The 13,705-nt window shown below is 41.6% G+C and overlaps 1 pseudogene; it reads left to right on the top strand.

Moving 5' to 3' along the window:
* The window catches only part of LOC117411290 (leucine-rich PPR motif-containing protein, mitochondrial-like), a 72,880-nt pseudogene that overhangs the window by 5,366 nt on the left and 53,809 nt on the right, over positions 1-13,705 (top strand).

Genomic DNA, 13,705 nt, shown 5'->3' with positions numbered 1-13,705 from the left:
CGTGCACAGACACACAGTCCCCAGGCTGGATTCTGCAGTTTATGTAGCAGACAATTTCCACTTCACTCAGGGTTCAACAAAAAAAAAAAAAGAAAGCAAGAGAGAGAAAGCTTGATTAGCAGGTTTGGGTCTTCCTTTTTAAAATCAATTCCCAGTTCCTTCGAAGGAATTGGAATTTATAATTTAGAAGCTAAGAGAAGACTGCAAATTGAAATTTTGCAATCAATGATGTGTTGGAATTTGTTAGAAGGGAATTTGAATTAGGAAACGATTTTAAAAAGGAATTGGAATTGACCCCAACCCTACTTGTTTCCTTCGAAGGAATTGGAATTGGAATTGCTATTTTAGAGACACAATAATTTTTGCGATTTATTCAACTGCTTTCATTTGAAGCCAATTTAGTTGACTAACAGCGACTTCAATTGAAGTAATCTGTTGCCACTGTGAGAAGCTAATTTGAACAGAATGCTGTGAATTGCAGTTTTGATCAGTGATCTGTTGGAATTGATTTTAAATTTGAATTGACCCCAGCCCTGTTTGCTTGTGTGGTTTGCAGCATGCGCGTGGGAGAGGGTTAAGTCTTGAAGGGTTAGGGTTGATCAGTGTTGGAATTGAAACTGATTTTGAATTGGAATTCACTGGGACCCTGTTTGCTCGCATGGTTTGCAGCGTGCGCGCAGGAGAGGGTTAAGTCATGTAGGATGCCTTGCCCGTAACATCCATTTGCTTGTTCTGCTGCTTGCTTAATGGAAGCGAAAAACTTAATTCACTGTTACAAATTCTTTCTGCTATAACATCTCATGAAAAATGCACGCTCTTTTCTTTGTCAGGTTGGGCAGGCCGGAGAGTGGGAATGGGACTGTGTTTGAGGCAAGGCCGTGGAGGTGGTGTGACTGATAGAGAGTGACTTGATTTCATGGAGATGCGAGCGCTCAAAGGGAATTCACTTTAGATTACTCGCACCGTTGTGCACTGCATTAAATATTGAGAGCCGTGTCACTTTTCCGCAGGTGGCACTCCAGGGCAAAGAAGGGGGCTTTAAGGAAACTTTGGATTTTGATGAGGAGCAGTTACGGGAGACAAGTTGAAAAAGCATATGCTATTTTGTTTTAGCAGCCCGGAGCGTTGTGACATGTCATTGCTGAGCAGTGAGATCTCTTTATTGCTTCTGACACAGTACAAGCAGAGAGTTAGCAGGCCCTTTCCTTGTTGTGAAGGGGCTTTTATGTTTCGGTGCCCAGGATTAAGTTGAGCTTACCCACCAGGCACACAGGAAGGCACCATTGCCATAGCGATGTTCTCTCTGCTGTGCTGAGGCTTGGACTCTAAAAAAAACGTTGCTTCTGTGTAATTTTTCACTTTAAATTAGAACAACCTGCGTTCAGGACATAAGTATTTGATGGGAAGTTACTTACAGCGTATTTCTTACTTGCATAGCTCTCTCTATTTCTATTTCTGTTCATCTTAAAGCCCGATGAAAAGCCCAGAGGTTATACACGCTTTCATTAAGCGGGTCGTGGCTCCTGTCTCTGCTAGAACTAAACCACCCTAATGACTTGTCTTTCCTTATTTTGTATTTACAGTAGAAGCTGAGATTGTAGCATTACAAAGAACAGACTCTGCTATTTCATTGTACTTTTCATTGAAATAATAAAAAACAAACATTTCAAGGTACCTTTCTACCTGTGAGATGTCTTGCTCAGTAACATATGTGGCATATTTAAGAGAAGATAATCTATTCAGGAATACCAGGATAGTTAGTAAGTAAGGGGTCTGAGTGAGGAGAAATGGGCAATACAATCTCCATCCCTTGCTGTCTTGCTGTCAAGCGTAATGCAATGGTGCACAGTGTTCTGGTTTTACTGGGGTGTTGAGCAGTGTTTCAGAACGTCACTAAATATGTACCAACTAGGTGCTTTATTCTTTGTATCCTTCACGAGTAAACAAGTCTGGACAGAAGCTATTGGTTCTAAACATTTTTTTTTGTCCACATGTATGCTATGTGGCAATCGTATTCAGATAGAGGCCGCACACACAATAGAAACTCTCTCCGTGGTGTAACAGCAGCCCCCCCCTCCCCCCCTCCAAATGCGCTGTTCTCATGCTTGGATGCATAGCTGGCTCTTCTTGTTAGTGGCTGTGCTGCACTCATTGATAGGCACTGCCCTTGTCTACACTTCACTTCATGCTCTGACTTTGACCTTTCAAAGCATCTCTGCAAACTTCAACTAACTGCAGGAGATTTGCTTTGTTTTTTTCTTTTCGAATGAGTTTCTGCCATTCTCTTGATCTGTCCTTATCAGAGTGCATTATAACTTTAATAAACTTAGACCTGCGATTTTAAAAGCAGCAGGCTTGCAGGTTGCTTTTGAGCCTCAATAAAAATGTTTTTCAATATTTTGGATACAGTAAAGGTGATTTAAATTTTTTTAAACAGGAATTTATTTGAAGCTAACAGTGAAGGAAGTGTAGCAGTCGTTCCTTTCAGATACTTCATGTCAAAAACAGCGGTTGGTACTTTAAAGGCGAGGCAGTGCATGAAGTTTCTGGGAGTTCGAGCTCTTTCAAGAAATTAAATGGCAAACCATATAGAAAGTGTTATTTGTTCTATGTTTGGAAAGGAGTGAAAAATGTCATTAAAAATCAAATACACTTTTAAAATAAAGTTTCTTTCATATAGGAAAATGTTAAATGTGCGAATGTACATAAGATAAGATTGACTGGGATTATTTTGTTGGCTGTGTGTGCTTTACACTCCCTTCTCTGTTCCCCAGGTACAATGGAGGTGCTGAAGGCCATGCAGGAGCTGGGTGTGGAGCCTGACGTGGACACCTACACGAACTATGTGCTCACCTCCTTCAACAGCCTGGAGATCGCTCACACCAAGCTCAGGGTAGGGACAGGAGGACCGGCTGAGTGTCTGTCTGCTTCCTTTCCCTCACTCACTTTGCTCTTTTACAGAGTTAACATTTAACAGAAAGGCACTGCATTCTCACCCCACCATGCACACCGTTAAAGGGTTTAACAGAAAGGGACTGCATGCTCACCCCACCATGCACACCGTTAAAGGGTTTAACAGAAAGGCACTGCATGCTCACCCCACCATGCACACCATTAAAGGGTTTAACAGAAAGGGACTGCATGCTCACCCCACCATGCACACCGTTAAAGGGTTTAACAGAAAGGCACTGCATGCACACCCCACCATGCACACCGTTAAAGGGTTTAACAGAAAGGCACTGCATGCACACCCCACCATGCACACCGTTAAAGGGTTTAACAGAAAGGCACTGCATGCTCACCCCACCATGCACACCGTTAAAGGGTTTAACAGAAAGGGACTGCATGCTCACCCCACCATGCACACCGTTAAAGGGTTTAACAGAAAGGCACTGCATGCTCACCCCACCATGCACACCATTAAAGGGTTTAACAGAAAGGGACTGCATGCACCCTACACCATGCACACCGTTAAAGGGTTTCATTTTGGGAATCATTTTGCCAGTTAGTTAAGGACTGTTTTTTTTTTTTTTTTTTAATTTATTATTTTAGCCTGTTTTGATTTAATTAAATCAAGCTAGCAGCTCGTGAACTCTTGTTTTCAGCTCTTTGAGAGGGTTGGAGGTGTATTTCCATTTTTTAAAGCACATTTTAATCAAAAAGAATGTTTATAAACACTTAAAACAGGCCTTACAGTTTTGTGAATAGAGTCCCCCGTGCGTGTGTGCGAAATTGCGCTCTTCATCTGTTAATCCATGAAAATGTGACTCCTATTGTGTCTTGGAGGTTTTAAGATTCACGTAGCACATAAAGCACACATATCTCTATTGCAGTATATGCATTATGATAATTTCTACACTTTTCCAAATGAACATCATTATTTAAACTTCTCCTCCCAGACTGCCAGTTATTGAAACAGTGGAATATAATGAGTGCTGGATTGTGAGGCTGTGCTGTTTCTGAGCCTGGCCTGTCTTGTGATTGCAGGAGACGGGCTGCTCCATGGAGACAGAGGGGTTTGCTGCCTCAGAGCTGAGGTCGGAGGCAGTGAATGGGAGGCTGGAGAGCGTTCTTTCCATGCGTGAGTACACCCCAGTGCACCTCTGTGCACAACACAACATGCCACACTTTAACAGGGGCGAGTCCAGGTGCTGTAACATAACTGAAAGGGTGCAGAGCCAGAGCCACTGGCAGTTAAGGACAAGATGGGGTGCTGTGTCAGCAAGCATTCATTCAATATCATTTTCAGTTTTGTATTTAAACTGGAGTCCCAATGAATGCTGAAAGAATGCATTTGCCATTCAAATGAATGGACTTCATATGCATGTACATTTTTCCTGAAGCAAAAATAATCCACTCTGAATATTTTTGTTCTGTTTTTATAAGGAATCAAAAACGAATGCAATAAAGAATGAAGTGTCATGAATGCAAAAACAGCATTCCTGTATGATGTGGGAGGTTATTGGTCAGTGTTTGAGCTGTATAGTCACTTTCTAGTGCAGCATTGCCTATACGTTGACTGCTTCAAACACATTTTCTAGATTTTCAGTGTGGAATAAAGCTGTAGAGGGAAAGTTGCTGTGCTGCGTGTGATTTTGAGGGCAGGAGTGCCAGGTTTTGTTAGCTGGGTTTACGAGAGGAAGGAGAGTCGACGGAGTGCCCATCTTTAGCTCCTGTCTACTTGTAAACCGAAGCTGGAGAGCTGATGGGATTTAGCATAACAATTTAACCCTTCCCTAGCCTTGTAGAGCATGACAGAAAGCAGCCCTCTGTGACGAGTTTTGACATACAACAGGGGTTTTAAGATCTAATAACACAGAATGTGTACTGCAGACCCCAAGCACTGGGAATCTGTCACACCTCCAGCTCGTAATGTTTCTCCCGCAGGCTTCAGCAAGGGTAATTCAAATCATCAGCAGACCCACTCTGATAACTAAACTGTGAAAGAGTGCATTAGTTAACATGTGGCAAGTGTAATTGAAGTGCTTTGCTGACAGAGCTTTTTAATATTTAATAATACAGATCGTCTTCATAACCCTGTTCTGTTTAAATAATGTAAGTCTTGCAAAGTGTACGTACAGTAAGGACTTTACTTCTAGCCTACACCATGGTTAATTAAGCCTGCCGGTCACTTTCAAGTGGTTAAATAAGCCAGTTGCAATTGGTTGAGAATGTTGTGCCTCCATGCAAAATTCAAGAAATCGTCCACATGGTCAAGCACTAAAACGACAGGTGTCTGCAGTTCAGAATCTGATGCTTACATTGGCCAGGACTTGGTGTTCTGTCTTTTTATTAATGCTTTTTTTCCACAGCATCAGTGCAGTGGTGCCTGTTGCCTTGCACCATGGTGATCATGCCGTTAATACACACAAGCTCCCCTGTGCTATCTGAAGTGTTGAGCTGATCCGTTTTTTTCTTGCAGTGTCTTCACCGACCATGCCTGCAGTGGAGCTGAGTTCATTCAGGGGAAGCCTCATTCTAGGGTTCAAAAGGTGAGGTTGAAGTCCTGAAGCAATAGGGCTGGTTCTTTTGAAGATGAGTTGAAAGAGGATTGTATGAATTGTGTCCCGTCTGCTCTGCCTGCTTCTGGAAATGATTTAACACCTGTTTACTATAGTTATTGGGGTTGCTTCAGCAGCAGCAACAACAAAACAAACACAGAGGAGTTATTAGTATTTTAGGTTGCTTTGGGTAGCAGTCCCAAAATAAAGTTCTTGCTCATTGTGGTATCATTTATTGACTTGTAGAGGTGACCCATTTAGATCTGGGAACGTACTCTTCAGTTTGGTACAGTCCTTAGCTGGGAGATTGCAGCCTGGCGTAGCTCCAGCAGCCCTATGGAGCATTGTACTTCCCACCCAAAGCGTTTGCTAGCAAGTGTAATCGAAGCATCGCTGGTTTATGTGTGTGTGCCGCTGTCTGCTGATGTGTCTGTGCTGACTGCTGTCTCACTGTTTAACCTGTCCACTGTGCTGACTGTGCAGAGCACACCCAACATGATTTGCTTAAAATGATTTGCCACAAATGTATGTATATTTTTTTGTTAATGTTTGTGAGATTTCTCCTTTCTGGAGAATGAGATTTTGACCTTTAATCCTGCAATACTATTTCTGTTAACCGCAGTGACAGCATGAGAGTTCAAAGGTTCCCTTTTCCCCTGTTTGCAATCCCTAGGCCGTGGTATAGCAGGGACAGAAATAAGACTCCCATTAAACAGCAGTATGATCCATTCCTAGTTTTACTATGATGCTAATAAGACACACCTGAGGTTGTTACCTATAGACTGCAGGTAATCAAGCTGGTAGTAAAACCTGGAATGGGTGAAACTGGTACAGGAGATATGCTGCCCCATTGCTGGTGTCATCTCTGGTACAGGAGCCCGTGCTCAGGCTGTGTGTCTGATTGAGCTTGTTTAGAGCCAGGAGCAGTGCTGGTGGACAGCCTGCTTCACCTCATTGACGCCCTCCCTTACAAGACGTTAAGGCTGCTTTGTATGCCCATGCATATGGGTGTGTGCCAGCCTTGAGGCCTGCCCCCCATTTAGAGCTGGGCAATGCAAATCACACCCCTGTTTAATTCTGCTCCCAGCTGTTGTAAATATTCAGCTTCTTGTTCTACAGAACCAACTCAAGTCAGCGAAAGAAATTGTTTGTTTTTACTGCAGGCTTAATGAAAGCAATTAAAAATCCTCAAGTGCAAATTAGACCTTGGACCATTTTCAATCCTTTAAACAAAGTGTTGCTCACACCACAGCATAACACATCTTGGGTAATTCAGTGTGTGGTTCTCCTAGTGACTGTTTTGAAATACGCAAAAAAATTAACAGTTTAGACAGTTTCAGTGTTGCAACTATGAGCCATTTAGATCTGTGTTCTAATAAATTGGGGAGTATACACGGTTCTATAATGGGCATGTCTTAGTGGTCTACTTGCCCATCAGTCTGCAGGCTGTCCTTGCGTTGTGACTGGATGTCAAAGGTCAACATGGGAGGGGGGTGAAAGTTAATTTAACATTTTAAATTTAGAATCGTGGGGTTTTGATTCAGACCTACCCCTTGCAACCCCTTACACAAACACACCCGCTGTGTTGGGAAGAATTGCACTTTTACTGGCAGTGCTCACAGTTCCACACACACTGTGGATACAAATTTTAAATGTTTTATTTGAATTAACCTGAAAGAGTGCATTCCTCCATTTTTTATTTTTTAGTTTTTTTGAGAAAGGGCTCCCCTGATAATTCACTCATTTGGAAAAATCACTGTTGGACCATATTGCCAGTAAATTGTAAAAGTTCCATATTTTCCTGTGTATGAGCCCTTCACTAATCCACCAAGTCATATTATTGTGAGGGACACTGGTTTCTAAGTGGTTTAATGCCTACTGCTGTAAATGCATCCTGTGCTTCTGAGGTTTTCAGCCTCTCTGCACCCAAAATGGATTTCTCCTGCCTGTTTGTTTTGTTGCCCTGCTGATTTCTTATCCTCTGCTGCCCCCTACAGGTCTCAAGATGTGGCTACCATGGCAAAGGTAAGTGCAGCTGGAAATCGACTCAGCATCGCGTTCGTCTCATGACAGCTGAAAACACGTTTATTTATCAAATAAAATCCATCTTTTGGTAAATACATTGGCATTTATTGGGGTTGATAAAATAAAAAAATAAAATGTTTATAAAAAAATATATATATATTTAAATTAGGTCCCTGTTTTACAGTTAACAATTAATTTTTTGTTAATGTTATATCTCTGATATGATTGACTCAAAGTGGAGAATTTCAATTTATTATTATTATTATTATTATTATTATTATTATTATTATTATTATTATTATTATTATTATTTGTTATACTTTGTTTTTATGATTTGATTACATTTAAACAATTTTTGTCTGGAACAATTGTTAATTATACCAACCCAGTATGATGGTGATGGTGATGGTGATGATGATGATGATGATGATGATGTAGGGGGTTCTTTAAATGCCTGAGTAGTTTGTTACAGGCTTTGTGTTTCTGTTTTAGAAGACAGAACAATGGTTAAACTGTAACCCCTACAGCAGCACTAGTGCTGAGGCGCTGCAGGGCTCCTGGGCCCTGCTCACTTCACATCTCTGTCAAGCTGTGCCTCCCGGCTGCCTTCTACTATATATCACTCTCGCTTCACTGTAGCTGAAGACCTGCAAAACGTTTGTCACCCGAACGTGCCCCCTCTTCCCCCCGGGCAGTGATTTTAAAATTCAAATCCATTCGCAGCCTGCATTAAGCAGCGCAACGCTTGCTTTTCCTATGATGCTATTGTACAGATTTCATCCTGTATGAAAAGGTACAGGCCAGTCAGAGCCTGAGGGTTTATTTTGTTTAATAGAAAAAACAAAACAAACGCAAATAAATTTGTGCCTGGAAGGGGCGTTGGAAATGACTTGAACCTACAGCTGCCCAAAGGCATTTCTTTAGGGAAGAAGCTACAAAATAAACATCAACAGAACTAATGAAAATAAAAATATCTTCCAAGCACGTCTTTGTGACGTATTCCTCATGCAAGAATACAGTATGTGGGGGAGTAAGACTCCCCTTTATCACTCGTTATTGTCTTTGTTTCAGCTAAAATAGCATTTTATCATCACGCTTGTAACAGAACACCAAGGCTTTATATCTTTTGAATTTGAATCGATTTAAAGCTAACTAATTTGAAAATGGGTTTTATCTTCAGACCTACTCCTCCCTGCCTCCCAGTCTTAGCAGACTGCTTTCTCATTGAGATATTTAGCTTCTCTGACAGCCTAGCATTCCAGAAGTTTAGTGAGCAAGCCAGGGTTAAGAGTGGGATGCAATGGAAACGAATGCCCCATCAGCCGTTTGCATTGATGCATCTCTAAAACCGCTTGCAGGGCAGGACTCTGGAGACTGATTGTACAAAATAATGCAGTACACTAATCTGACACCATTGGGACCAGCAATTTGGAGTACTGATAGGAATCTGCACCATACTTAAAATGCCTTGTTTAGGTTTTGTGCTGATTTATTTTTGATAGTCTCTCATCTTGGATTTAATCATATGTTAAATATGCTTTTGTATGCTGCTAGCCAAGTTACATTGAAACGCACTGTACTGTAAGCGTGTCACATGTGTTGGGTTGGTGTTTGCAATAATAATTCTGTTCCCCTGCCGCTGCTTTCGGCATGTATTACACATGTCATTGGACTACCAGGGTCTGCTTTAGAAAGAGTACACTAACAATAATAGTAAGCATAAAGATTTTACATGAGAGCAGCTGTTATGTACTTCATGCTAAAATTGGACTTGGGTTTTGCCAAGATAAAATTAGATAATAGTGGTGGTAATAATAATAGTAATACATGGATGTATTCATTTTAACAGTTTACATTAAGCGCTTAGTCAGGTGAGGTATAGTTTTAGAAAGGAACATTCTTTAATTGACAATAGCAAGGGTCTTTACAGCAGGAGCAGTATAGAGGGATTGATGCTCAGTGTGTGTGTGTGTGTGTGTGTTTTATCCTCCCTCCAACATCAAACACCTGTAATGTTTAATTGATGAGTGACCTAGCCAGACAGTGCATTATTACTTTGAGAATCGAGTTTGTCTTTACGAGCGCCGCTGTGTGATTTATCCTGTTTTTGCAGATCACAGAGCTGCTGCACAGGGACAGACGCTTCAGCACGGCGCCTGCTGGATCCACTGGTACGGGCTCAATTTCAGGGATTGGAACTCGCCCGCAAAGCCAGCCTTCTGTGCACTGATGGGCTTGAAGGATTACAAGCATAGCCCCGCGGATTGCTTTTATATATTATATATATATACAGTACTGTGCAAAAGTTTTAGGCAGGTGTGAAAAAATGCCGTAAAGTAAGAATGCTTTCAAAAATAGACATGTTAATAGATTATATTTATCAATTAACTAAATGCAAAGTGAGTGAACAGAAGAAAAATCTAAATCAAATCCATATTTGGTGTGACCACCCTTTGCCTTCAAAACAGCATCAATTCTTCTAGGTACACTTGCACAAAGTCAGGGATTTTGTAGGCATATAGTCAGGTGTATGATTAAACAATTATACCAAACAGGTACTAATGATCATCAATATGTAGGTTGAAACACAATCATTAACTGAAACAGAAACAGCTGTGTAGGAGGAAAAAAACTGGGTGAGGAACAGCCAAACTCAGCTAACAAGGTGAGGTTGTTGAAGACAGTTTACTGTCAAAAGTCATACACCATGGCAAGACTGAGTACAGCAACAAGACACAAGGTAGTTATACTGCATCAGCAAGGTCTCTCCCAGGCAGAAATTTCAAGGCAGACAGGGGTTTCCAGATGTGCTATCCATGCTCTTTTGAAGAAGCACAAAGAAATGGGCAACGTTGAGGACCGTAGACGCAGTGGTCGGCCAAGGAAACTTACTGCAGCAGATGAAAGACACATCATGCTTACTTCCCTTCGCAATCGGAAGGTGTCCAGCAGTGCCATCAGCTCAGAATTGGCAGAAAACAGTGGGACCCTGGTACACCCATCTACTGTCCGGTGAAGTCTGGTCAGAAGTGGCCTTCATGCAAGACATGCGGCCAAAAAGCCATACCTCCGACGTGGAAACAAGGCCAAGCGACTCAACTATGCATGAAAACACAGGAACTGGGGTGCAGAAAAATGGCAGCAGGTGCTCTGGACTGATGAGTCTAAATTTGAAATATTTGGCTGTAGCAGAAGGCAGTTTGTTCGCCGAAGGGCTGGACAGCGGTACACGAATGAGTGTCTGCAGGCAACAGTGAAGCATGGTGGAGGTTCCTTGCAAGTTTGGGGCTGCATTTCTGCAAATGGAGTTGGGGATTTGGTCAGAATTAGTGGTCTCCTCAATGCTGAGAAGTACAGGCAGATACTTATCCATCATGCAATACCATCAGGGAGGCATCTGATTGGCCCCAAATTTATTCTGCAGCATGACAACGACCCCAAACATACAGCAAAAGTCATTAAGAACTATCTTCAGTGTAAAGAAGAACAAGGAGTCCTGGAAGTGATGGTATGGCCCCCACAGAGCCCTGATCTGAACATCATCGAGTCTGTCTGGGATTACATGAAGAGAGAGAAGCAACTGAGGCTGCCTAAATCCACAGAAGAACTGTGGTTAGTTCTCCAAGATGTTTGGGCCAACCTACCTGCCGAGTTCCTTCAAAAACTGTGTGCAAGTGTACCTAGAAGAATTGATGCTGAAGGCAAAGGGTGGTCACACCAAATATTGATTTGATGTAGATTTTTCTTCTGTTCACTCACTTAGCATTTTGTTAATTGATAAATATAAACTATTAACATGTCTATTTTTGAAAGCATTCTTACTTTACAGCATTTTTTCACACCTGCCTAAAACTTTTGCACAGTACTATAATTATATAAAGTGAAATCTGAAAGCGTGCTAGAGAAGAGGGGCAGCGGGCAGACTTAGAATGTATGGACTGAGGCTGGGGTTTGACTCTTTTACTTTGACACTTTGGGTTTTATTATACAAAGTAAGGCTGTTCACAACTGGTTATAAAAATGGTCTGGTGGCTTGACCAGGGCTAGAGAACTCCAGGAAGATGCATTGAGTTTGAGGGTGCTTTTAGTACAACATCCTCTTATCATGATTTATATGAAAACTGTCCTTCAGCAATTTAACAGCTATCAATATTATAAGGCACAGCTAAATAAGTAACTGTTTGAAAGCCTATGAGCAATTTTCAGAATGCAAAATGAAAATGCACATTCAAGGAATCCCACTTTAAATTAGGTTTCTCATAAAGGAGACGGGCGGGGGATAAGTCCTTAAATAAAAGAAATTCAAAGATGGCGTTCTGGAACGGCAATCTTCCATCTCTTTCGGTTGGTTTCACAGACCTCGATTAGCGCTAATCGTAGGCTGCTGTACTTTACCTGAGCTAGATGTAACTGAAGATGAAACGAGCCGTGTATCTAGCAATTTCTGAACTATTTTGTCGAGATGTAACATTATAAGGAATTGTGACTTTAAACCCCAATTAATAGATGGAGTTTTCAGATTGTTTAAATCTTGGGAATATTGGGGAAAGGAAATCAGAAGTAAATAGACAAATAGTCTTATGACAAGCTTCTGTGAAGAAGTGTGAAAGACATGTGCACAACACCTGGAATGAATTTGATGATTTCTCATCCTGTAGCACCCTCTGCTGCTCGAGGTTACATTTACACTCCTGTCATACCGAACAGAACTTTGAAATCTTTCAGATTTCACTTTTGTTAAATGTTTAACGCTTGGGGCAGTGGCACTCGGATAAGAAAAGATAAAATATGTAAAGTAAAATATGGTTTTACTTTAAGCCCGCAGGTACCTGGCCAGACTACAGGGCTCTGTGGTGCACGGTGAGCTGAGGACACTCTGGCCGACCTAAGCTCCACTCTCCCCCCCCCCCCCCCCCCCCCCCCGGGAGGCGATCAGTCAATTGTGCGACGCCCCCCCCTCGAAGCTCCTGTCCACGGTCAGCAGTGGAATAGCCTGGACTCGAACCGGCGACCTGCAGTCATGCCTCCTTGTCTGTGGTTTGGAAGGAAGTGCTGAGATTAATATGCTGTCCTTGAAGCTTTCCAGCTGCTCTTTAATAATGGGGCTGATTAGCTGTGTGGGTGGTTGATTGATCATTGTGTAATTGATTAATAAAGTGGCCCATTGAGTTGCCCCGTGAATGAATCTGCACACTTGAGTAAATGGGTGGTGGAGTACATCGCTGCACTACATCACTGATTGATCAATGAATCTGGTGAGCGTGCTTCCATAATCCTTTGCAGTGTTTGTGAAAGGCTGTTTGTTTTATTTCCTTTGCAGTTTTGTATTTTTCTTCTTAAACTCTTATGTTTGCTTTGAAATGCAACGGCATTCATACAGATTACAGTATCTAGAGAACCACCAGTTAGGATAAAGCTTGGTAGGTAGAGGCCCTGTCTGACTGTCGGTCTGTGTCACAATGTTTTTACATGTTCCTGCCTCCTTTCCTATTGTGATAAAACTTGCTAAGCAAGTTCTTGAGAGTATCAGAATTGGGGGTACATGAAGGCATCTGTCTCATTGTAAATCTGCTAACAGTTGAAGGTCATGGGGGTTTTCTTTTACATACCGATGTCTCTCATTTGTATTTACAGCTGGAATCTGATTTTGGAATCGTCCATGATGTAATATTATAAAATGACTACAACATAACAAAAAACTAGCCATTTAGTTTTTCCTAAATATTATGAACTTAATATATGGAATACCGAATTGTGTTTTTAGATTTCAGAAAACAAATGCGAGGTGCTTTAGCATTTCGTAAGTGTCACCAGAACCACATTCTCTCCTTGTCTCAATTCTAAAATGGATCCTCTCTCAGTAATCAACTCTGCACGCTGTCAACTGTTTTCAGTTTAGCTGGCATCCCCTTTAGCATTTTTTAATTAAATGAACTTCTCTGAATATTCCTCTCAGGGATCAGAAGTTAAAGTGTCCGCTCTGGAGAGTAAGCTGGCAGAGTTGAAGACAGAGAACAAACCTATCGGAGAGACACTCAGACAGCTCATCCTGGCCCTCTGCGCTGAAGAGGTGACAGCAACACATTATATTATTATTATTATTATTTATTTCTTAGCATAAATAAATATATATATATTCCCTCACTAATCACATGATTATTCTTTCCTCACCAATACAA

Source organism: Acipenser ruthenus, chromosome 6, assembly GCF_902713425.1.
Source record: "Acipenser ruthenus chromosome 6, fAciRut3.2 maternal haplotype, whole genome shotgun sequence".
Lineage (NCBI taxonomy): Eukaryota > Metazoa > Chordata > Actinopteri > Acipenseriformes > Acipenseridae > Acipenser > Acipenser ruthenus.
The sequence above is the reverse complement of the archived record's forward strand: the minus strand, read 5'-3'. Positions and strand labels throughout refer to the sequence as shown.